Source organism: Heterocephalus glaber, unplaced genomic scaffold (assembly GCF_053883595.1).
Source record: "Heterocephalus glaber isolate CG9 unplaced genomic scaffold, H.glaber_assembly_v1.0 deba00001472, whole genome shotgun sequence".
Classification (NCBI taxonomy): Eukaryota; Metazoa; Chordata; class Mammalia; order Rodentia; family Bathyergidae; genus Heterocephalus; species Heterocephalus glaber.
Window position 1 is genome coordinate 22,425,749 of NW_028258315.1, and position 25,452 is coordinate 22,451,200.

At 40.2% G+C, this 25,452-nt stretch overlaps 1 long non-coding RNA gene across 9 annotated transcripts in view; it reads right to left on the reverse strand.

Annotated features, from left to right (window-relative positions):
- Positions 1-17,619: 17,619 nt before the first annotated feature.
- Positions 17,620-25,452, reverse strand: part of LOC147826231 (uncharacterized) — a 113,847-nt gene continuing 106,014 nt past the window's right edge. For all 9 annotated transcript variants that reach the window (XR_015439348.1, XR_015439352.1, XR_015439349.1 and 6 more), the window contains one exon: positions 17,620-25,263. This is a non-coding gene — a long non-coding RNA (uncharacterized LOC147826231). The remainder of the gene's footprint in view (positions 25,264-25,452) is intronic.

A 25,452-nucleotide genomic window follows, 5' to 3' on the forward strand; every position in this document is an offset into this window, starting at 1 on the left:
ATGTATAAATCAACAAATTAAAGGAAAGTCCTATTTCGTTAATTTTGGTAAAAACAGTCACCTCCTAACTTGCATCCAACGTAGAAAATACTTTTCCCCCCATCTTATGGTTTAGATCTAAAATGTCCCCGAAGTCTCATGTGTTTAGAGGTGGGACTTTTGGAAGGTTACTGAATCATTGGGATCCTATATTCATCAATGTCTGAAACCACTGATGAGTTCATAGCTGAGTACACTGTTAGGATCTGGAGCCAGGCGAGAACAGGTGGGCTATTGAGGTTGTGACCTAGTAGGGTATATTCTTATCTCAGGCTCCTCTTTGCCTTCTTTTTCCTTCCTGGCTGCCCTAGCCAGACCCTTCCACCAGGCCATTTCTTCCTTGGAACCAGCCATCATTGATGCAACCCTCTGAAACCGAGAGCCACAAAAACTCTCTCCTTCTTTAAGTTGCAGGTGCCAAGTATTTTGTCCCAGTGATGGAAAAATAGCTAATACACCCTACCACCATCATTGGCAGAAACATGAAGACTTGGACAATTCCTGTGCATACTAGGAAATATCCATCTTCCATAGCTGTAAAGCTGTCTCTGATTAATCTGTCCACTTTGATTATTTAGCAGGTAGTATTAACAATAAATAAGTGTTATTGTCACAGAATCTACCAAAACCTATGATAGCAGGTGTCAAAAAAGAGACAAATTCTGTCCTTTATTTTGCAGAACATTTGGTCTCTCTCTCTGACACACTGGAGTGCTGGGTAAACAACAGTGTACTGGGTTAGGAAAAAAATCCAATATAATTTGGAAACATTGGGCTTCAGTGTCTCGTGACCATGAGAACCACATCATTAGCTTCCTGAGGACAGTCTTTATGATACCTAATGCAATATGGACAAGGAAAGAATACTCAAAAATGAATGATGTATGTACATGTACCAAGTCTACACCAGGAATGTAAACATTATGTACTGCAATTAACTACAAAAAAAGGGAAAGGGATCAAGGGATTGGAGAAGGGGGAGGGAAGAAAGGGAATGGGAATGAAAAAAGAAATTAAGATGTGTTATGCACATGTACCAACTTCCCAAGAGCAATGTAAACATTATGTACTACACACATACACACATGAAGTAATAAACTAAAAAAAAAAATGAATGATGGTGGGATGGAATAGGATAGAGGAACAGCTCAGAGGAAGAGAGTGTGTTCAGCATTTGCAAGGCCCAAGGTTTATTCCTAGCACCTCAAAAAAAAGAAAACAATTATGAATTAAGACTGCAAGTTAAAAAAAAAAAGAGGGGCAAGTACAAGAACCAATATCAGCGCAGTGACTCTCGAAGTACTTTAGAAGGCTGTCTGTGCCCTTATGATGAGAAGGAGGAGGCAGCCCTTGTCCTCCAGGCAGGCTCTACTCTGGAGATGCCCAAATCAAACTCCCCCAATTCTGTCTTTCATTTTATATCTTTTAAAGGAAATGAAAGCAGTCCCTTCTTCCCTGCTCTTTCTTACCTTTTTATAGTATTTAGGAAACAGCACATGAAGTGACTTGAAGCTGAAAAGCCATTTGTAATATCATTGAGCAACTAATGGCCACCCACTCCCAGCAGGCATATCTGTAAAAATATGACTGCAAAGTTCAACCTCATGAGCAGCGCGCTCCTAATAACATCCACAGTTCACGGCTGATTCTGAATGTACCCCAGCCTCCGTGTGGATCGTGGAACTAAATCATCTCTTCTTCCAGCCTGCTCGTTTTGAACCAACTCATTTGACAGTGTGGTTAGCATGACCCTCCCAGTTAAGGATGATTGCTCAAAGCACTTAGGGCGAGGTTGTCTTAGCACAGCATCCAGAGTGAGGCAGTTGACACAAATTGCATCAGATGCTGCTGGAGATTTAATGGTGTTACTGCCAGGAGAATATTTTTGCAGTGGTTACTGATGTATAACAAAATAAAGCATGCCTCAAAATCTAACCTTCAATCAACATTCCCACTTAGTCCAAGATTCTAATTATATCATTTTTCCTTAAATGTAAACTATGAACCAAGAAGATAATAAACAAAATCTGCACTTCTTAATTAATATCAGAAGTCTCCAGTATGATGAGACTGGAAAAACAACTTTTCATGGGACAAATTCTTTGGTTCAAAAAATGTTAAAAAATAACATTTCATAGAATTTATACCAAAAATGCTGCTCATCCATTATTTTACTTCTTAATCTACACTAAACCTATTAATTGTGAGCTCAAAAAAACTGCAGTAATTCATTTATATTCTTTTGTATTCTATTTTGAAAGAAAAGGATGACATAGGAAAGAAAGTTACTCTATAGATGAGAATATATTGTGTATCTTATATGGTCTTTGTGAAACAGAACCCTGTACTTGCATTTCTTAAGAGCATAGACTGCCAGAGATCATAAATTTTAAACTTCCCAATTAGACTTTATACCAAGCAACACACTTTAGCCCTTCTATGGGCTCATGAACTCTTTGGCTCATCATGAATTTAATGTTCCACAAATTACCACATACAAGATAATCTTCACAGTATGCATGTATTACTATTAATTACTCCTCCAATGCTAATGAAAGTAAGGACTGGACCTAGTATGTTGGCTCTTTATTTAAATTACTTTTATATATCCTGGAATAATACTAAAGAAAGCCTTTTTGAGTTCTCCTGGCTTAATGATCAGAATTTTCCATTCTATTTCTATTATTTCCATTTAATTAGTCTGCTCTTTATAGGCCTAATTTTAAATTTGGATAGAATTATATTTGGCCCTGGTTGTGTTATTTCGTTGTCCTATCTAGTTACTGTTTGCCCAAACAAGTACCTAAGAAAGACACAAACAAAATCAGATCCAAATAAGGATAAAAGATTGCATTTATTCACATGAAATAGCTGTTTTAATATATTGGCCATTTGTTCCTCATTTAATTGCACCATTGGATATAACATAATCTTCCAAAATTGGAAGTGGAACAGGAAGCCGATGTACACAAAGACTTAAGGCATTATGCTAGGTTTGAGGTCATCAAGATTATCATGGCCTAATCAGCCTGCTGCAGACAGGCAGGTCTGTGTGCCTCCTACCAGGGTCCTGAGTCGCACAGAAGACGCCGAGTCGGCCCGCTGCAGACAGGCAGCCACCTGGTTCCACACTACAAAGACACAGAGGACACCAGAACACCAGACCAAGGTACTGAGTCCCGCTGCTCCCGGCCCAGAGGCAGGGCCTTCTGAGCTGCCTTCCTGCTGCTCCTGGCACAGAGGAAGGGGCTTCCGGGCCATCATACCTCCCACTGCTCCCAGCCCACAGGAAAGGGCTTTTGGGTCACCATCCCTGCCACTGCTCCCGGCCCCTGTCCCACCTCTCCCAGCTCAGAGGAGGTAATCCGTGCAGGCGCTAACAGCCCCCCACCCCAGTCGAAATGAGAAAACAAGTAAATAAGTCTCAAAACCAGACTTTCAGATCACCTACAGCAACCCCAAAGGGAAATTACATGGAACACTCTGATACTCAACCACCTGGACTCACTGAAATGGCAACAAAAGGGGATCTGGAAAAAGTAAAATCAGAAATAATTTCTCAGATAACAGGAGAAATTGTGCCCCTAGTGCAAGACATGATTAATAAATCTAGAAAGGAGCTCAGGAATATGATGGAATCCCAACATAAGAAACAAATGGAATCCATAAAACAGATGCAGATAGATTTCCAGGACATGAAAAACTCCATTGAAAGTCTACACAGAAGAATGAGCCAATGTGAGGAAAGAATTTCAGATATAGAAGATAAGATTGCAATTAGAGACCAGGAAAAGAAAAATTGCTTCAAAATTATAAGGGAACATGAGAAATCAATCCAGCAGCTGCTAGATGATGCAAAGAAGAATAACATAAGACTGCTTGGGCTCAATGAAGAAACAGGAGAGAAACATAAAAAAATCTCTTCACAGAAATAATGGCAGAAAACTTCCCAAGCAGGGGAAAAGAGCTTGACATACAGATAAGTGAGGCATGTAGGACTCCAAATAGCCTTGATCAAAAAAACTCTACACATAGGCATATAATTGTTAAGATTCCAGAAACACCACAGAAGAACAAAGTTCTACAAGCAGTCAGAGAAAAGAAACAAATCACATACAAAGGTAAGTCCATCAGAATCACAGCAGACTTCTCAACACAAACCAACAAGGCAAGAAGAGCTTGGAGTGACATATTCCAAGCCCTAAAAGAAAACAGCCTCCAACCCAGATTGATGTACCCTGCAAAACTATCTTTCAAAACTGATGGAGAAATAAGATACTTTCAGGACAAAGAGCACCTTAGGAACTTCATGAATACCAAACCAGCACTCCAAAGAATTTTACACAATATCCTAGGAACAGACATTGAGGATCACAACACCAGGAAGCAAATCAGAATGAACCCATCTGGTATGACAAGAAATTAAATGTAAAGTGGGAGAACCCAACAAAAAGAAAAAGTCATGGCAATGACAAGTCAATATGTTTCAGTTATAACCATCAACGTTAATGGTCTCAATTCACCAATCAAGAGAAATAGACTGGCAGAATGGGTCAAGAAGCAAAATCCAACAATATGCTGCATACAAGAAACACACTTCATTCAAAAGGAAACTCATAGACTGAAAGTTAAAGGGTGCAAAACAATACTCCATGTGACAGGAACCTGAAAAAAAGCAGGAGTAGCTATCCTCTTTGCAGATCAAGTAGATTTCAAACCAACATGGATTAAGAGAGACAAAGAAGGACACTACATCCTTGTAAAGGGAAGAATCCATGAGGAAGAGATGACAATCATAAATATCTATGCACCAAACACTAGTGCACCCAACTATATAAAAAAAACACTAATGGACATGAAAAGTCATATATGCACTAACACAATTGTAGTGGGGGACCTCAACACCCCACTGTCACAAATAGATAGATCAACTAGACTAAAAATAAGTAATAAAATACTGGAACTCAATCGAACTCTTGAACAAATGAACTTAACAGATGTTTACAGAGTCTTCCACCCCATAAAATCAGAATACACATTCTTCTCAGCTGCACATGGGTCATTCTCCAAAATAGACCACATACTCATACATAGAACTTGTTTAAGTAAGCGCAAAGGAATTGAAGTTATCCCCTGTATATTATCAGACCATAGTGCAATGAAATTGGAGATCCATACCAAAAGAAACTCAAAAAATTGCATAAACACGTGGAAATTGAACAACACACTTCTCAATAACCAATAGGTCACAGAGGAAATTAAAGAAGAAATCAGACAGTTCCTTCAATTAAATGACAATGATAATACAACATATCGCAATCTATGGGACACAATGAAAGCAGTCTTACCAGGGAAATTCATAGCAGTGAATACGCATATTAGGAAAACAGAACGAGCCCAATTAAACAACCTGATGCTGAACCTCAAACTTCTAGAAAAAGAAGAGCAGGACAACCCCAAAGCTCATACAAGGAAGGAAATTATAAAGATCAGAGGAGAAATCAATGCAATGGAGACTAAGAGAATGATACAAAAAATCAATACAGCCAAGAGTTGGTTCTTTGAAAAAATCAACAAAATTGACAAGCCTTTAGCCAAACTTGTCAGAAAAAGGAAAGAAAAGGCCCAAATCCATGCAATTAGGAATGAAAAGGGTGAAATTACAGCAGACCCAGTAGAAATCCAGAGGATAATCAATACCTACTTCCAGAACCTATATGCCAATAAGATGGACAACACAGAAGAAATGGACAGATTCCTAGATACCTATGAATTAACAAAGTTGAATGAACAAGACCTAAAAATTCTGAACAACTCAATATCAACCAAGAACTTGAAAATGTAATTAAAAACTTATCAAGGAAAAAAAGCCCGGGCCCTGATGGCTTCACTCCTGCATTCTACAAGACATTTAGAGAGGAACTGCTGCCACTACTGTTTAAACACTTCAGTGAAATTGAAAGGGAAGCAATACTCCCAAATTCATTCCTGGAAGCAAGCATCACCTTGATCCCCAAATCAGAGAAAGTCCCAACTGAAAAAGACAACTATAGGCCAATCTCACTGATGAACATAGATGCAAAAATCCTTAATAAGATAATGGCAAACAGAAAGCAGAAGATCATCAAGAAGATCATACACCCTGATCAAGTGGGATTCATCCCAGGGATGCAGGGATGGTTCAATATACAAAAATCAATCAATGTAATACATTATATCAATAGAGCCAAGGACAAAAACCATATGATTATCTCCATAGATGCAGAAAAAGCATTTGACAAAATCCAACATGCATTTATGATAAAAACCCTACAAAAAATTGGAATAGATGGTCTCTACCTCAAACTGATAGAAGCCATCTATGAAAAACCAAAAACCAATATCATACTAAATGGTCAAAAACTGAAATCTTTCACACTAAAATCAGGAACAAGACAAGGATGTCCACTATCACCACTCTTGTTCAATGTAGTTCTGGAAACATTAGCCATGGCAATTAGACAAGAGAAAGAAATAAAAGGAATAAAGATAGTTAATGAAGAAGTCAAATTGTCATTATTTGCAGATGACATGATAATCTATATAGAAGACCCCAAGAACTCCACCAAAAGACTTCTAGACTTAATAACCAAATTCAGTCAAGTAGCTGGTTACAAGGTCAACACACAAAAATCAATAGCTTTCCTCTACACCAATGAAAGACTCACTGAGAGAGAAATAGGGCAAATAATTCCTTTCACAATAGCATCCAAAAAACTGAAATACCTAGGAATCATCCTAATGAAAGAAATCAAAGACCTCTTCTCTGAAAACTATAGCACTCTGAAAAGAGAGATTGAAGATGGTATCAGAAAATGGACAGACACCCCCTGCTCCTGGGTAGGAAATATTAATATAGTGAAAATGGCCATACTTCCAAAACTGCTATATAGATTTAATGCAATTCCAATTGAGATCCCAGCAGCATACTTCATAGACCTTGAGAAAACAATCCAAAAATTCATTTGGAACAAGAAGAGACCCAGAATAGCAAAAGCAATTCTAGGTAACAGAGACATGGCAGAGGCTATCACAATCCCCAACCTGCAACTCTACTACAAAGCTACTGTGATAAAAACAGCATGGTACTGGCAAAGAAACAGACTTGAGGACCAGTGGAACAGATTAGAAGATGCAGAAACAATGCCAGACACACTCAGCCCTCTCATCTTCAACAAAGAAGCCAAACACCCTCACTGGAGGAAAGATAGCCTCTTTAATAAATGGTGCTGGAAAAATTGGGCTTCAACTTGCCAAAGATTAAAACTAGACCTGTATCTCTCACTATGCACTAAACTAAAATCAAAATGGATTAAAGATCTAAATATTAAAATAGAAACTCTGAACCAATTGGAACAGAGGTTAGGTAGAACCCTTGAAGACATCAGTGTAGGAAAAGATTTTATGAGCAAAACCTCATTTGCCCGGGAACTAGCACAAACAATTAACAAATGGGATCTCTTCTTCTTAAAAGGCTTCTGCACAGCAAGAGAAACCACTAGCAGTGTGAAGAGACAACCCACAATGTGGGAAAAAATCTTCACCTGCTCTTCCTCAGACAAAGGTCTACTATCTCGAATCTATAAAGAACTTAAAAGATCAGACCTCCCAAATTTAAAGACCCAATCTGAAAATGGGCATCTGACATGAACAGACATTTCTCAGACAAAGAAGTAGAAATAGCAAATAAATACATGAAAAAATGTTCAACATCACTGGACATTTGAGAGATGCAAATGAAAACATCGCTGAGATTCCACTTCACTCCAGAAAGAATGGCTGCTATCATGAAATCAACCAATAACAAATGCTGGCGGGGCTGTGAGGAAAGAGGAACCCTGCTCCTCTGCTGGTGGGAGTGTAGACTGTTGCAACGATTGTGGAAATCAATATGGAGATACCTCAAAGAACTAGGACTGGAAGTCCCGTTTGACCCTGTTATTGCACTGCTGGGGATCTTCCCCAAAGAATTAAAAGAATCATACCACAGTGATATATGTGCACCCATGTTCATAGCAGCACAGTTTGTAATAGCTAAAACTTGGAAACAGCCCAAATGCCCATCAACTGGAGACTCAATAAAGAAAATGTGCTTTTTTTATAAAATGGAGTACTACTCAGCCATAAAAAATGAGAAATTAGAGACATTTATAGCTAAGTGGATGCACATTTAGGCCATACTCTTATGTGAAATAAATAGGACACACATGTGTAAATACCGAATAGTTTCTCTGGTATGAGAAACTGAAAGTGTAAATAAGGACTAAATGTATAATAGGTAATGTGAAATCGGAAGAGAAGGGGCCAAGGGGAAGGAAGTGGGAGGTCTAGGGGAAAGGATAGAAGAGAATGGGATTAATATGAAAAAATGGAAAAATAGGAACAAAATCTTTGTAAATAGGGAGGATTGGAGGGGTTGAAAGGAGGGTTGGGCAAGGGTGAAAAATAAGAACCAAGCGAGATTATGTAAAGGTGCAAATTTCCAATGATGAATGTCATTATATTGTATACCTAAAATGTACCAATGATTAGAATGAATAATTGATAATGTAAAATAGGAAGAAAAGGTCCAAAGGGGTAGGGGTAGTGGGAGGGGCAGGGGAAAGGAAAGAAGGGAAAGGAAAAATGATGAGAAATGGAAAGAATGGAAATAAAGTCTTTGTAAATAGGGAAGGGTGGAAGGTGTGAAAGGAGGGCTAGGAATGGGGAAAAAATAAGAACCAAGATGCATTATGTAAAGTACCATTCCCAATGAGAAATGTAATTGTGTTGTATACCTACAATGTACCAATAAAAGAAATTAATACAAAAAAAAAAAAGATTATCATGCCCTCTGTGAACTAAAATCTATCCTATGCCTGAGGGGTCAACATCAGGGAATGCACAAAAAGAAAAACATCACCAGCAACGATTATCTTCATCTCCAACCCAGGATGTTGGTATCTCTTCTCTTTCACTTTCTTTGAGTAGGGAGTCTCTAAAAATTTTTTCAAATGAGTGTCCTTCCACAGATGTCCAACTCGTGGCCCCAAGGTTTGGACACCTTTGTGGGAAAGGGTTTGTGAAATCTGTTCTGTTGACTTAGACTGTGGAGAATGACAACTTTACTTAAACCACTGAAGCTTCTGAAACAAGCAAAGAACGCACTTTCTTGAGAAGTTAAGTTTCTAATGGAAGCTTCAGTTTTCAAATGATTATATGGAAATGAAAAAATGCAGGAATAAATCCACAAAAAAGTTTTAAAGTTAGTATTTGTTTATTAAATAAATATTTAAAATAATTCTGGGATCATTCTGATTTTTTTAAATCTTGTTTTCAAATTTCTCAAGATAAGTAATATTTCAAACTTTTAAAAACTGAAAGCAGGATAATAGAAGCAGGACCATTTATGTGAGATTGTATGAATTTAAGATATAAATATTCAAGATTATCCAGTGATGATTAAATAAAAGGTATATGTACAAGCTACAACATACATGACCCTTGGAGACCTATGCTATGTGGAAGAAGTCAGTAATGAAAGATCATGTATTACATGAGTCCATTTAGATGGAATGTTCAGAAGAAGCAGATCTATAGAAGCAAAAGGTCAGTTACTGTTACCAGGGTTCCAGGGCGAAGGGCAGAGGGGGAGGGATGGGTGAAAGGCAAAGATGCACTGCTTACAGGGACAAAATTTATTTTCAGGATGATAAAAAATGTTCCAAAATTGACTGTGGTGATAGTCGATGGTTGCCGAATTCTGTGAATATACTCAAAGCCATTGCATTGTGTATGCTAAGTAGATGTATTATACAGTATGTGAATTATATATCAAGAAGGCTGCCATGTTTAAAGCAAAATTTAGAATCCTAATGTCTTAGTTACTTTTCTCTTTGCTGAGAGAAAATACCCAATACCCAAAGTTAAAGCACGAAGGCTCCAAGCCAGGATGGTATGGCAGAAAGCTATCACAGAGGAGGTTACATGATGTAGCCTACAGGATGCAGCAAAGCCACAAAGCAAGCTTTTCTTTCCTTTTTATCCCATCCAGGTGACAACCCTTTTGGGTGGTACTACCCATGCCCAGCGTGGCCTTTCCCATTATCCATATCCAGAAGCATGCTAAGCCACTCAGTGGACTAATTCATTACTATAGACTGCTAATGCATATTCACACACCCTAGATCCAGCCACCTCGGAAAACCCCCATCTGTGAGCTCATGAACCTCTGGAAGGGACATCTAGATACAAGCCATAACAACTAATTTATTCTACAAATTAGATTAAAAATTACTTTTGTATTGACGCTCTTCACAGTAACAGTCAATGGATTATCTTTTTAAACATCCCCAGGATATTTGCACAGATTAGATTTGCTAACATTAATAATTTATTTTTTAAAGAGATGAACATCTTACGCACTTGGGGTGTCTTATACAGGGAAGGAAATCTGAACAATGGAAGCTATTATCTAACTCATCAGGGCAAATCCCTCCCTGTTCTATAGAGAAGTGCTATGGATCTGCTGCCCCTCAGAAGGAGAAGCTGCTGTAAATCTACATTAAACACATTATCTATTTGATCTGATTGTCCATTTTGAATTGATTAAAACCTCTAAATTACTGCTCACCCCTCTGGCAAGTTCTATATGCTCCTAAATATCAATTTGTTTCCAAGTCCTCAGACACAGCAATGCGCTTACATCACATTCTGGTATGTGTTGTACAGCCCCTCCTCCTGCCATCTTCCTGTACTCATACAAACAGAGATTTACAACTCTACACAAAAATAAAATAAATCCAAAGAACTTCAACTGGGTGATGTTTTAATTACAGCAGAAAATTATATTCTGGAAACATAAAACAAATACTGAAACCACTCATGAGCAGAACATGAAGCTGATATTCCCACCCCATGGACCCTGTCTCCACTCCAACCTAGGCTCCAGGTGACAGAGAACAACTCACAGAAGTCAGCTTCATTGGTGGTGACAAATTCCACAGGTATCATGTGTTTCATTAGAGAGTTAGGGGAGCCAGGTTCCAGAGAGCCTTAGCAATGAGTTTACAGTTCTGTGAAACTAGAAATGAAGGTGACTTCATTTAACAATAAGACAGTATTACAAAGCTCTCAGATTGTGCCTGCATGATCGCCCTACTTTAACTCTTTGGGTGGATTTATAAAAAAATCCAAGATAGATTTAAAAACAGATGAAGAAACAGATGAGAGATTTAAATAAGTAAGTGCCTGAAGAAGGTATATTCAGGGTGAAGTGTAAGAACAGTTCAAACCAGAGCTGCACATGTCAGAATCTTGGGGCAAAGAGATGTGTGTCAAATGGGCTGAGGCCAATCAATCCTTGCACAGCAATAAAGGAATGAATATTCACCACTGGCCCCAGTTCCATCCCTCCTCTGGTGAGTCTGGCACCAAAGGTAAGACCATGTTCCCCTTCAACTCATCTGTCACTGACACTTGACCACAGCACTTTTCTCTATTCACCAGAGAAAGGTGAAAAGTCAACTTAGTGGAGAAGGTAAGACTGTCAAGACTCTGATGGAGAGAGATATGCATTTTGAAAAGGACATATGTCCTCCACTGCATCCATACAGTCTGTCCCAAACACCCAGCACAGAGCACTATTGCCCCAGCATAATTAAGAGAGGGTGCACTCCTGTCACTAACATGGAAACAGGTTGGGAGCCCCTGATGTCCTTTCCAAGGGAGTGGGACCTGGCTGCGCCTGCAGGTGTCTGCTGGATAAGCACCCCTTCACTTCTGAGTCCTGAAATGTGCAAGAGTCCTGGGGCTTTGACAGTCATGGAGTTGGGTTACATTTTGCAGACTTCTCTATGGTATTGAATGGAGAGACAATAGAGATTTCTCCCCATTTCAATGAAGTATTTGGGGACTTAAAAAGGTGGAAGAACTACAGACAGTCCCCAACTTAACAAGTCAAATTTACAATGGGGTAAAAGCAATATGGATTCAATAGAAGCCACACTTTGAATTTTGAACTCTGCCCAGGTGGTGATATACACTGGATCTTCTCTTGTGATGCAGCAGGGAATCGCAGCTCCCAGTAGACCACACATTCTGGAGGGAAAGCAACTCACACTCTACAGTGGACTGTCCTGCTAAGCTAGAATGTTCAGTAGTAGGGTGCGGTGAATGCAACTTTGATTTAAAATATTTTCCATCTACAAAGGATTTATCAGTACATAACTCCATCATAAATCAGGGAGCATGTGTATTTACAGGGTTGAGGATTTTCCAAAAAGTGCAGGTATAAGAATAATATCCACTTCTCCTAAGCTTTATTTCCCCCTGTAAGTATCAGTGCTAAACAAGTAGCAAAGATGGCAATTGGCCCTGGAGCAAGGACAGAGAACACCCTGTGGGTTGCAGTGATGAGGAGATGAAGGTTGTAAATGATTCCATTAGACAGACAAGCACTCGCCAGTCTGCAGCACAAACTGAGCAGTACCTACATTTTACCTTCAAAAGCAGTGAGTCCATGAGTCTGGCTCCATGCAAAAGGCTGTGTTCTAAGGCAAGCATAATGGTGCACACTGCAACCCTGGCTATTCAGGAAGTTGAAGCCAGAGGATTTCTTGAAACTAGGAGTTTGAGAGCAGTCTGGGTAACGTACCAACACTCCATCATAGATAATAGATGATAGATAGATAGATAGATAGATAGATAGATAGATAGACAGACAGATAGAAGGTTATGTCCTTAGATTGTACTTTTTCTCCTTAGTTGGAAGGAGGAGACACAGGCAGAGGGAAAGTGAGGAAACACCCAAGGCACTGGTGTAATGAGGTTAATGACAGAGCACACTTGGCTGAGACAGCTGTGGTGGTGGGCTGAGGCTCCTAGAGTGCACACAGGCTGTGAGCATCATTTCTGTAAGACATCCCCTCATGTTAAGTATCCCCAAGAACCCCACCTAGGACCACAGACACTGCCTGCTGTTTCTCAGCACTCTGAAAATGACAAAAAAAGACCTAGCTGAAAGAAGCGACAATTATTCTTGACATTTCAGAATGCACCTTTGGCATGTTCAGAATGTTCCATCATGGGCTTCAGAATGAGAACTATAATGGGAGAAAGTCTGAGCTGAAATCTTCTTTTGAAAAGGGAGGTCACCTATATCCAGCTTTGCCTGGAATTGAAACAGATTTTAGCAACTTCTTGAAAAGCCTGCAATCTGACCCCAGTGAAAAACATCAGTAACTCCTTCCAGCTTTAGACTGATTAACTTATGATTAAGAAATGACATGAGGAATTGTGGATTTTTTGTTAAGAGACTACAAAGAAATGGGTCACTTATGTGCACTCTCCAATTTTTCTTCAACAGTACGTTACCTTTATATTCAGAAAAAAAGTTGTCAAAAAAGGAAAAAGTAAGAAAAGTATTACTATTAGTCTTTGAATTGGAAAAATGGTACTGAAAGAGAAAGGCAAAATACTGAAGTGTTAACAGTGATTGGTGATGGCAGGATTGTAGGTGATAGCTTTTGGGGATTTGGTTTTTGTTTTTCTACACTCTTCTGTAATCTTCGAATTTTCAACAAAGAGCATGTATTTTAGTTAAAAGATACATTGAGGAGCAAAGGAAATTTGGAAAGAGAATGTTGCTTTATTTAATTTTAATTACCTAGAAATTAAGGTGAGAGTTGGTAATTGACTACTCAGAAAATGATAGATGTTCAGATGGGTCCCCACAGAACTTGAGGACAAGTGGCAAGGGCCGGGAAGCCCCTGTCCAGGGTGAGCCAGATTGCATGGTCACAAACAGTGTGGATGTTTTTGAAACTTTACTTTTTATTGACACATAATAAGTCCTGTCATCTGCAATCACATCAATGGACCTGGAGGACATAATGTTAAGTGAAATAAGCCAGGCACAAAGAGACCAGCGCTGCATGCTCTCACTCAGGTGTGGAGTATGAAAATATTGATCACATTAATGTTGAGCAAAGAATGATGGTTAACAGTGACTGGGGAAAGAGGATGGACCAAGATCCATCAGTGGGTACTAAGTTATTAATACTGGGTGGATATGAAGCCCTCTGAAAAGCTTGTTTTCCCAATACCAGCCCCTATTGCCTTTGATGTTCCTGCATTTAAGTCTTCAGCTTCTAGAAAAGTGTTCTCTGAAATTGCCTCTGTTAAAATGTCCTGCCCCCTGAGAAAGGAATGGGCCAATCAGAAAGCTTGACAATGCCATGAAAAGAACATGAACCTGGACCAGAACCCATACCAGCAGGTTCTGTACGCAAGAGTGAAATCTTGGGCATGAATTTTAACTTCTTTTAGAATCAATTACCTCTTCTATAAATGCAAAAGTAGACAGAAAATCCTTCTGGATCTAAATTCTGTCACCATATTTTCTCAGCTTCGATCACTACAACCTTGGAAAACACAAACTGTGCTAAGTGAATGAACAGCAAGATGGCTAAGTGTCCATGGGAGCATGGGGAAAAGGGAAAATTCAGGTGCCTGGGACAATCTGCCAACACCAGAGAACTGGGCTCCCCTGGGGCACACAGTGCCCATATCCCCAAAAGCAAAGCTCTAGACAGTTTGCAGTTTTCTAAACCAATCTTAATTCCATGTCAAGAGCATCTGTTTAATTTTTAACCTCCAGACACCATCCTATTACAGGAACATTTTTAATGATTTATTTTCCAGAGAACCACTGAGAGTGATAACTTTACCAATTTTCTTATAAATTAGGAATGTTAAAAATATGTGGCCATTTCCCCCTATGTTTCCATGAACAGGGTAAGGTAGGATTCTTTCTAATCACAAATCTATCACAAACAGGAATGGAGAAAATACACACACATAACAGGCTTTTTGGTGATGATGAAGAAAGGCTTTATTTTTTCTCCCCCATAGGAAATAAAGAGATTTATTTATTAATGAGGAAGGAAAAGATAAGGCAGTTTAAAGAAGAATAAATCAAGAATAAGATAAAGAAATCAGGAGTTTCCCCACCAAATAACATTATTTTCGAAGAAAGTTATTTGGTACCCTGAATACATTCTATGCTACACACAATTATCTTTCTTTTATTTCTACAAGTAAAGTGGCATTCAGTGGAACAATATGGCATAAAATAAATCTGATAACTTTATGGTCTACTCTCCCTTGGACTTAGATCCAGCCTTTTTGAATGGCAACAAGCTTAGCCCCTCAATGAAACTGACCTTGTTCCTAAATTAAAAGCTTGCTTTTCACTTTGCCTCTCTTTTCATTACCAAGTTTCCTACCCTGATGTGTCACAGCCCTACTGACTAGACATCTCCCAAAGCAGATGAACTAATTTGTAAAATTACTCAATGGAAACTGAAAGCCTAAAATAAATTGAGATGATTCATTCTGGAGCCCCTTGCTATTTTAGGAGTTTTGCACAGGTTTCCTGGCATTCGGCAGTAATAAATGAGCCTGACTTGACACCTTGATTTGTTAACTCAGAGAGATCCAGTCAGTCCCATTCTGGATTCATGTGGGGCTCAATGATGCCATGATAAAGAGGGAGAAAGTGACTGTGTCACCATTAAAATTTTGTATATTCGTTCATTGTTTGTTTTTGAGATAACCAGTGTGACAAAATTCTTAAATGATTCCCAAAGAATAAAAGAATAATAGAATCAGTAACTCATGATGCCAGGAATAAAATTTTGAAAAACAGCATTATCATGCAAGCAAACCTTTGCTTTGGAAAGGAAGTCTAAATAACAGATTGATAAACAGCTGGACTGTAAGCTCAAAGCCGTAGGCAGTCTAGAAAAGGTGAACAAGTGGCCCACCACTTAGAGAAGGTGGCTTCTGAGTCGCTACTCCAGCAGGATGAATGAGTTCAGACTTCTAGCCACATTGTCAGCAGCATTTACACCTGACCAATGCTAAATATTTGTGAGATAGTACAAGAAGACTGAGAAGATGTTGGCTATGGAGAACCAACTCATGAAGGCACTGACCCAGAAGCTCTGCCCCCAGCCCATTGAACACACATAGTCCAGGATCACCAATGTGATCCTAAGCCGCCAAACCTATAGCCCACTGCTTAAATTTCACAACCCAATTGAAATGATTTTCTATGGTGAAAACTGAAAATAGGGGCTGGGGATTTAGCTCAGTGGTGCCAATGCCTGCCTCGCAAGCACAAGGTCCTGAGTTCAATCCCTGCTAGAAAAAAAACAAAAAACACAAAAACCCTGAAAATAATAGTGCTGAAAATTTATAAAACAATTTTTTGTTTGTTTGTGAAGTAATGTCTGTTTTAGTGAATTGTACTCACAATATATAAGGAGCCCAAACTGGATTGATCTTCTCAGCACTAATAACAGTATAAGTAACACTGACATAGACACAACAAGGATAAGGAACTGTTCTTAGTGATGTACATACATATACTAACTCATTTATCTCAAATCAACTCTATTTGACTTATTTCAAGCAGAATCTGGTACAGGTTGTCATCCTTTCTTTGGATGCTGGAACGAGGGTTTCTACTCTCAGCTTTGTCCTGCAAAGTGCCTTAGTCTGCCCCCCTTCTGATTTCCCTCAACTCCACCATAGCCAGAGGGCTTGGAGACCCATGTGGGCCACATTCCTTCTTCCAGACACCCTCCTGGTACCTGAGACCCTGAAGATGCCCACATACCATGCAGCCTGCTTCCCAGACGTAAGCAAGTATCTGCCCTGGAAGCCTATAGTCATCAAATGGGCATGTTGAAATGCATGTGAAGAAATTAATTATTTAATTGATTGGTTAGCATAAAACCTTAGCACATGAGTTTTGGAAATTTTGTCCGGTTTCCAAGAGATTTTTTTTCCCCTCCTGATCTCACATCAACTTTCTTGAAGGGTGAAACTCTCAGTTAAATTCCAGCTATTATAATGTCCTATAAATTACACTTCAAAATATCATATCCAATGGACACAGGTTTGTGATAGTGAAGTGCTGTTTGAAGATTTTTAATTCTTTAAAAAATTTATCCTTAAATATTTTATTTTAAATCTTAAATACTAGACTGCTTTTAGATAAGGGAACTTCTTCCAGTAATACTGAATTATGTTTTTCAAAAATATTTCTAATATTTTTAGGTAGCAAACAATAATTAACCAAATCCTTAAACATCAGTCTGCACTTTGGCCTCCTGTGGCAGATGTGATATTTCATCTCACAGTTACTTCAGACAGTGTCCTTCCTGATTGCTTTATAACTTAATTACAATGATTACATCATGTTTACAGACTAGGCCTGCCCAGCACAGTGTAAGCTTCTCTGTCACTCCCTGAACATGAGAAGAATCAATGAGTTTGCTTGTTGGACACCATGCCAGGTAATGGGCTGCAACTGTGAGCCTGAAGCTTTTCCAGGCAAACATACAGCATCATTAGTACAGGAGGTAATGTCTCCTACAGCAAAACCATGTCTGCCTGTCAATGCAGTGTCTTCACATGGACCTACTGGCTCCCTTACTCTCCATTTAAAAGCTCAGGATCCAGAGCCAGAGTTCCTTGTTTGCTCTCTATGAAAGGCAATGGCAGTCCAGTAAGAAAAAAAAAAAAAACCAAAGACCATCATGTAATTAGCTGTACTCACATATGAAAATGGGAACTTTGCTTACTTGAATATTCTTCAAAGCTTGGAGGTTACTGGTTAATTCAGGTAACCCCAGCCTAGACCCATACTCAACCACAATCCCTATCTGAGTTACTGCGAAGACAGTTGTAGCATGTTTTAGAACAGGGCTCTCAACTGGGAGCAATCTTGTGTCCCCAGAAAGCAGATGCTAATGTCTATAGACATCATTGCTTGCCACAACTCGAGACAGGCAGAGAGAGTGACACTGGTAGCTGCCCAGAGTCCACAGGACAGCCCCTTGCTGCCAAGGATTGTTCACCTCCAAGGGCCTAAGTGCCAAGTTGAGATGCCCCGTTTTAGAAAATAAAGGTATGATAAAAACAATATTGAACACTGCTAATGTGGAAATGTAAACGATTGCCCCTCTCCAATGGGCTACACACTCAAGAAACACTTGGACTCTTTATGGAGTCTGGCAACGACCACACAAATTGCTATATTTGTGTTTGCTATATAGCACCTTTCTCTATGGAGACAAAAATGCTTTTCGGAAGAGTCCTTCCACTGGAAGAAGGAACTGAGACTTGGAGAGATGCACATTTCATAGATGAGAACTCAAGAGGCCAAGAGGGGTGATCATTTGCTCAAAGTTATTCAAAGAATCAAATTCGGAGCTCAGGAAACTGAGAGGAAAGACATTGGAGAGAATTCTGGAAGAATGCAAAAAACAGGAAGTGCGCTCCGCTGTGGACCCTGCAGTAGCACAGGCTTTTTCCATACTTGGGGCTTCTTGTGTCAAGAAAAGCAGGTTGTTTGGGGATATTTTGTGTATTCCCGGAATAGAAGCGCCCTCGAGGGGAGCCACACCTCCCTGCTACTTGCCATAGAGCCCTCGCCTGACAAACCCAATTCCCCAGACTATTGTCCAGATGTTTACACTGTCAAAGGATTTCTTGGTCAGCAGAAATAAGTTGGTCTGTTCATTAAAACATCACCATAATGAAAAAGATGGACAACATCTGCCCTTATCTTCTGTCAGTATGTTACACATTTGGAGCGCCCTCCGATCAATCACCATGGTATGCGTTATGTAAATCCCAGAGATGAAATGTCAGCCTGTGCATCTCATCATTCTCCTGTGCTTTATGGGGAAACAACTGGTGGCTCCTGCTGCTCCCCTTTGCAACCAGCACTAATGGGGATCTCTGTTATCTAGCTATGGAGATCCCAATTGGAACAGCCTTAAAGCTCTAGTAACACTCTCTCAGGGAAATGTGATTCGGCCTGGTTCTTAGTGAACAAAACAGGACAGAGATGACTGAGAAACGCTATGGTGCCACTGTTTCTTTAAGAATTTTCGGGAATGTTGGATCACTTATTATATCTGTTCATTAGCTAAAAGATCCAAACAGTGTGGAGATGAACATTTCTGTTCTCCCCCAGGAAAAGAGAAGCTCTGCAAAAGAGGTGGGCCATGGTCCCAGTTAGCTATGTCAAATGCAGTGAAGGGAACACTCACTCACACTAATTCCTGGGATATTTGGGGGCAACATGAATTTTACCATCTTCAGGGAAAGGACCATGTGTAAGAATAAGGTCAACGCAAGAACAGACCTTACCATCAAACTTGGCAACATACTTGGCAAGATTCCTCCCAAAGACATCTCCAGTAACAAAATTGATGTTTCTGTTTTAGTATTTTTCAGTGAAGAGGCATTTACTGCCCTGCAGCTTTCCATTTAGGTGGGAGTCATTAAAGGTATAAAAGATACAAATCTTGACATGCCCTGTGCAGTTACCATGGTATAGACAGCAGTATCAAGAATCTCCTGTTCATAAATACAAACTCCCTTGTCCAAAATTCTCAAAATGAAAATGATATCAAAGCTGCCCTCACATCCCTAGAGAAGTGATCCATCTTCCTGTCTTATTTGCAAATGTACACAGTATATAAATTATTTTCATCATGGAAGATGAGACACTTTTAACATAATCTGCACTAGTAGAAAAGAAGGATCTTACTCCCAAGTTAGACTTAGTCCCTTCCTATTAACAAGGGAGCCGTGCATGCAATCACAAATGCAAAGCTGACTTGTATCATAATACTCAGTCCTAAAAATTCCAAACTTCTAGTTGGTTCCATATTCAGAATGATCCACATTAAGTTACTGAAAATAAAAGACTACGTAGTAGTCTACGAGGTACATGGCAAATGAGACCACCTATGATTTTTGAAATGAACATTTATTTTTACATGCAAGATAAACTGTAATCATTGCATATGAGCAGCTAGAGGTTCTTTTATGCTCCATTTAAACACTACTCTAGACATGAAAAGAGTTGTGTCTCTATACCCCATGTTTACTCTACAGATGGATAACAAGAAGCTACCACATTGCCTGTAGGTCTCTCCTCCTTGTTTATTTGAAAAGTGCAAGCAATCCATTCAGGTTAAAGAGATAACATTAAGGAATGCAGCTACAATGCTTGTACAGCAGATAACTCTGGCCTGTGCTTAATCTAGGGCCTTGTTTAAAAGAGCTTTTCAATTTTAATTAAAGTAAAATGGGCCCTGGAAGAAACTGCATCTCCTCCAGCGAGGATTGTATTCAGCTTGTTCTCTGTAATTTTGCCCATCATGCTGCTGGCTGTTGCTTTTTCCACAGCTCTTAAATGGTGTCTAAATTGACCAGCGCCGTTGCCAAGGAAACGGACAGGACAATGCTAATAGAACCTACTTAGGACACACTGTGAAAAGCTTAGAAATAAAATTGTTTGACATGAAAGGCTCTGTGTCAGCAGCCAGGCAACTCTGTTAAAGGCTGCGCTGAGCAGAAGATAGTTTCATGTGCCCTCCTCCCATACCTTTCCCTCCAAATCTCTTCTAGTAAATGGATTCTGTCCTAGGAGCTCGGACAGCTTTGCCTATCAGAATCACTTTGTCTCTTTAACTCAAAGGAGAGAAAAATCTTTATGTTGTGGTTTTGAAGCACCCAGAATAGACTTCTTCACTGTACAGCCATGGAAATGAGCAGCTTTTTAAAATTTTTTCTTTCTAGCAAGAAAGTCCTTTCCTCTCATGAATAATTTGTAAATATTCTTCTGAATTTTCTAAGATTGTTAATTAAAATCCACTTGATTTAAGCTGCTTCTCCCAATTTGCACTCACAAACCATAAATTATGGAGGAGGTCAAAGAATGAATGGCAATTTGACATGAAGAGGTTGATTTATTGCTTCAGAAGGAGTTTTATACCAGATGTGGCAGGAGTCATAAATTAAATGCTAAATGCTATGTATTATTATGCTTTCAGGAATATAAATGTGTCTAAAATGCTATGCAGGTGGAATGATAAAAATATGAATCTACTCTCCTGGCAATTTTAAAAGATGCGTTAAAGCTGTCAAAAAAGAAAATAAACTGGAAAACAATCTAGATGGGCCCCTCAGATGCCTTTTTCAGCATGCACCTGGCTTATAAAAGTAACCCTTTCCCATAATTTGCCGGACACTGGCTTGTGGTGGCTGGGCTGGAAGCACAGATAAAGAATTCTTTCTTCTGTGAAAAAAAAATAGAAAGTGAGAAATGGAAAAAGAAGCCAGAGAGTGCTGTGCTTCTGTGACATTATGACATGCATCTAAATCATGATTTCTCATCCACTCCTCTAAAGGTGACCATAATTTAATTTATCAACTCTCATTTGAAAGCCAATCTGGACACAATGAAACTTGCCCAATTTCACCTAGCAGCTGCCGTGGCTGTAATTATTGATTTTAAAACACTAAAATATAAAAACAGGGCATGTCTCAGGTATGCAACAGCTTGGAGCTGGAGATTTCAGCAGTAGAAAGATTCACTAGGGGGCAGACGTTGTAAGTGGAAAGACTGGTTGAAGGGTAGAAGTCCATTCTGACCTCACAGCTGAATTGTAGAGCTGAAGGCAAATACTGATCAGCAGCTAATGCCTGTGATTAAAGTCATTCTAGATACAGCTGTGAAAAAGATGGTCAGATTTCTGTGTTGCTTTTCCCAGGGCTCCCTGCTTCCTCCTAATTCTCCACCCACCCAGGCCTCCAGCTAAGATATTTCACCCAGACCTGGCTCCACCAGACTTGAAGGTCACCTCCCTGTCTGTGTGCCCCCAGACTCATGGGTAGCAGATAAGTGACGGCATCCTCAGGAGGTTGACACCACTGGCAGCAGCTCCAGGGGGATCCTGGGGACCCTGTCCTCTGCATGTTCAGATGGCACTGGTAAAGAAGGCCTCTGTGCATAGGGGCCACTAAATGTGACCATTTCCCACAATCCCTTCTGGTGTGCTCCCTCTGGGTTCACTGGAGCCATTGCTGCCTGTACACAGCAGGCAGGACCTCGTGAGAGACTTGGCCCATGGACAGAGGGAGCTGCAGACAGGGAGTTCATGACCTGAGGAGCATGCTGAAGAAAAGCAAGAGTGCCATGCACGTTTGGTTGACAGACTTGGCAAATTAAAATACTGAGCATCTGGGTAAATTTAAATTTCAGATAAACAGCAAATAATTTTTAGTGTGTGTCCCATGCAATAAAATATGCTTTTACTAAACAAAAATAAGTTTTAAAAAACAGTATCAATTATTTAACTAAATCTAAATTTAGCTGGACACTTGTCTAGCTGCGCAAGTCTAGATTTGAGGCAATAACCATTCATATAAGGCAATTACAAAAAATAAATTGTGGCAGCAACAGTTGGCAGCATCTCAGTTAAAGACACTTCATGCCACAGCCACCAGGGAGCTTTCACCCTAGCATCTGGCTTCGGCTCCAATGGGGACATAATTCTAATCATTTTCTCCACCAAGTCAACCAGATCATGCCTCAGCAATAGCATGGGGAGACTCAGTCAGGAAATTAAGGTAATGCTGAAAGAGTCCATGGGAAAAGAGAAGAGCTATTTATACCAGGAGACTCCCCACATGGCTCCCGTCCTTGAACAATGTGGAAGTGAATAAGCAGGTACAAGAGGCAAAGGTGGGGTGGCTCTGGAAGTACAGCAGCAGGCAGCCACTCTCCCGTGCGCTCCTGGCATCCTTCCTCTTCATCTCTGGTGAAGGTCACTATGATAGACTCAGGCTGGGGACCTTCTTTTGGACCCCGAGAGAAGGGGATGATTCCTACTATGTGTAAATATGCCACCTCACCAAATCCCAGGAGGAGCCATGTATCCAAAAAGGAAAGTCACAAGTTCAAGTTCACCCTGAGCATAAGTGACATCCTGTCTCAAAATAGAAGATGTGTTTCTCCAAAAGTAAGACCTAACAAGTGAATAATCAGCCTTGAAAATTAGAGATCAAAACTGCCAGCCCCAGTCAACCCATCCTTATCTTACTTCCATTGCTCCTCTCTTGCTCCGTGGCTACTCTGTACAGCAGGTAAGGCAAGGAACAATAGGTTGACAGGGGCTGGCAGTTTTGATCTCTAGTTTTCAAAGTTAATTGTTTTCCAGTTAAGTCTTATCTTTGGAGAAACAGTAATAACAAGGTCTGGGATGTAGCTCAGTGGTAAAGTGCCCCTGGCTTCAATTTCCAGTACTACAAAAAGAAAACCCTTGAAGGCTGAGGAATGCCTGTCAAAAAAGTTTAAATATCTGATCTTGTTGGTGTCCAATAAGTTAAACTTCAGTCTTACAAGTGCTTCTCCAAGATATTTAATGTAATCCCCATGTGACCCAGAGGTTTCATGTCCAGGAATATGTCACCCCAAATTTTTAAAACAGGGACTCAAACAGATAACATGGATTCAATTCTTATGCCCTCGTTCATTGTAACACTGTTAGCAATAGCCACATCTAGGTGATGAGTAAAATGTAATATATCCATAGAATGAAGTAGTATTCAGTCATAAAAATTAATAAAGCTCTGCTACATGCTACAACATGGGTAAACATGGAAAATACTAAAATGCTAAGTGAAAGAAGCCAGATATAAAAGAATAAATATTATATGGGTCCACTCATATGAGGCCTCTGGAATAGGCAGAGTCACTGTCTTATTTACTTTTCTGTCATTGCTGAGATAAAATACCTCACACTCAGCATTAAAGGGGAGAAGTTTTATTTAGCTCAGTTTGTAGAGGTTGTAGAGGTTTCGGTCGGTAAACTGTTGGCTCCAAGGCAGGGTGGATGGCAGACAGGAATCACAGAGGAAAAACATGGCATGCCCAGGGTAGCAAAAGCAACAAGGCACCTTAACAGCATCTTTCTGCCCCTTTTATTTTATTCAGACTATTTAGGGGGGTAGCACTCATGCCCTTAATCCTAGTGCCCTTGGCCCTAGCCCCACCGTGAATCAATCATGCACTCTAAATTCAGCCACCTCTGAAAAAACATGAAGCCTTGGAGGGGGGGACACCTAAACACAAGCCATAGCATTCTACCTTTGGGCCCCTCAGAGACTCGTGCATCCCTTTATGTAAACAGCATTTAGTCCATCTCTAAGAGTTGCCAAAGTCCTAAAAGTTTCAGCATTGCTGAAAAGTCCAGGTCCAAAATCTCCTCTGAGATGTAAGGCAAACTCTTATCTGCAAACCCCTGTACAAATGAAAAGAAGGTTAAATACCTCCAACATTCACTGGCACACATAGACATTACCATTCCAAAAGGTACAAATAGGGGGATACAAAGGAATGGGACCAAAGCAAGACCAAAATCCAGTAGGAAAAACATTAAATCCCACAGTTCCATGTCCAGCATTTCCGGCAGCCTATCGCAAGTTATAACCTCCAAGGGGCTTGAGTGGCTCCACCTCTGTGGCACTGCAGATGGCTGTAGCTCCCATGGCTTCTCCTTTGGGCTGGTTCTGCTCTTCCTTGCAGCTTTCCTCAGACAATCCATACTCCTGGCTTCTCCAAACTTCTGGAGTCTCCACTGCACCTTAGGCTTCACAGTCACAGCTTCACACTCTGCCCTCTTAGGGGCCCACTGCCTGGCCTCCCAGGCCTTCTTCTGAAATCTTGGCGGAAGCCTTCCTGACCCCACCACTCTTCCATTCTGTGGGTGTCAGCCTAAAACCAGCGCCAGCTGATGATGCCAAGGTCTGCTCCAGCTGAAGGTAGCCAGGCTTCCTTCTTTCTTGGGGTCTTGCTGTCTTAGTTACTTTCCTCTCATTGCTGAGACAAAATACCTGACACTCAAAAGTTAAAGGGGGAAAAGTTTATTTGGCTTAGAGTTTGTAGAGGTTTCAGTCCATAATTGGCTGGCTCCAAGGCAGGGTGGCAGAGTGGCAACAGTTCGTGATGGTAGAAGACAGAAAAAGCAACAAGGGACCTTAACAGCTTCTTTCTGCCCCATTTATCCCATCCGGACTACCAAGATTAGGGTGGTGCCTAACCAATCACTGGTGTGTAGTGGTTTAGTAATCACACACCCCTAATCCCAGCGTCATACATTCCAGATTCATCCACCTCTGAAAAAGACTGCATGAGGCTTTGGGGAACATCTAGACACAAGCCATAGCAGTCACAGAGACAGAGAGCAGAACTGTGAGGGATTAGGAGAATCAGGGCATGGGAGGATGACTGCATATGGGTACAGAGTGTCTGTTTGGGATGATGAAAGGATTCTGGAAATAAATAATGATGAGTGGCAAAAGAGTATAAAAATAAACCATTTTTGCTTTATAAAGAAAAGTGCTTTTGGTCTTTTCTAAAACCCATCCTCTTTCCACACCAGGTCTCAAACTGAAATGCCACATTCCAGCATCACCCCAGCAACATGGCCTTCCTGCCTGTAAACACAGGACCCAACCGAG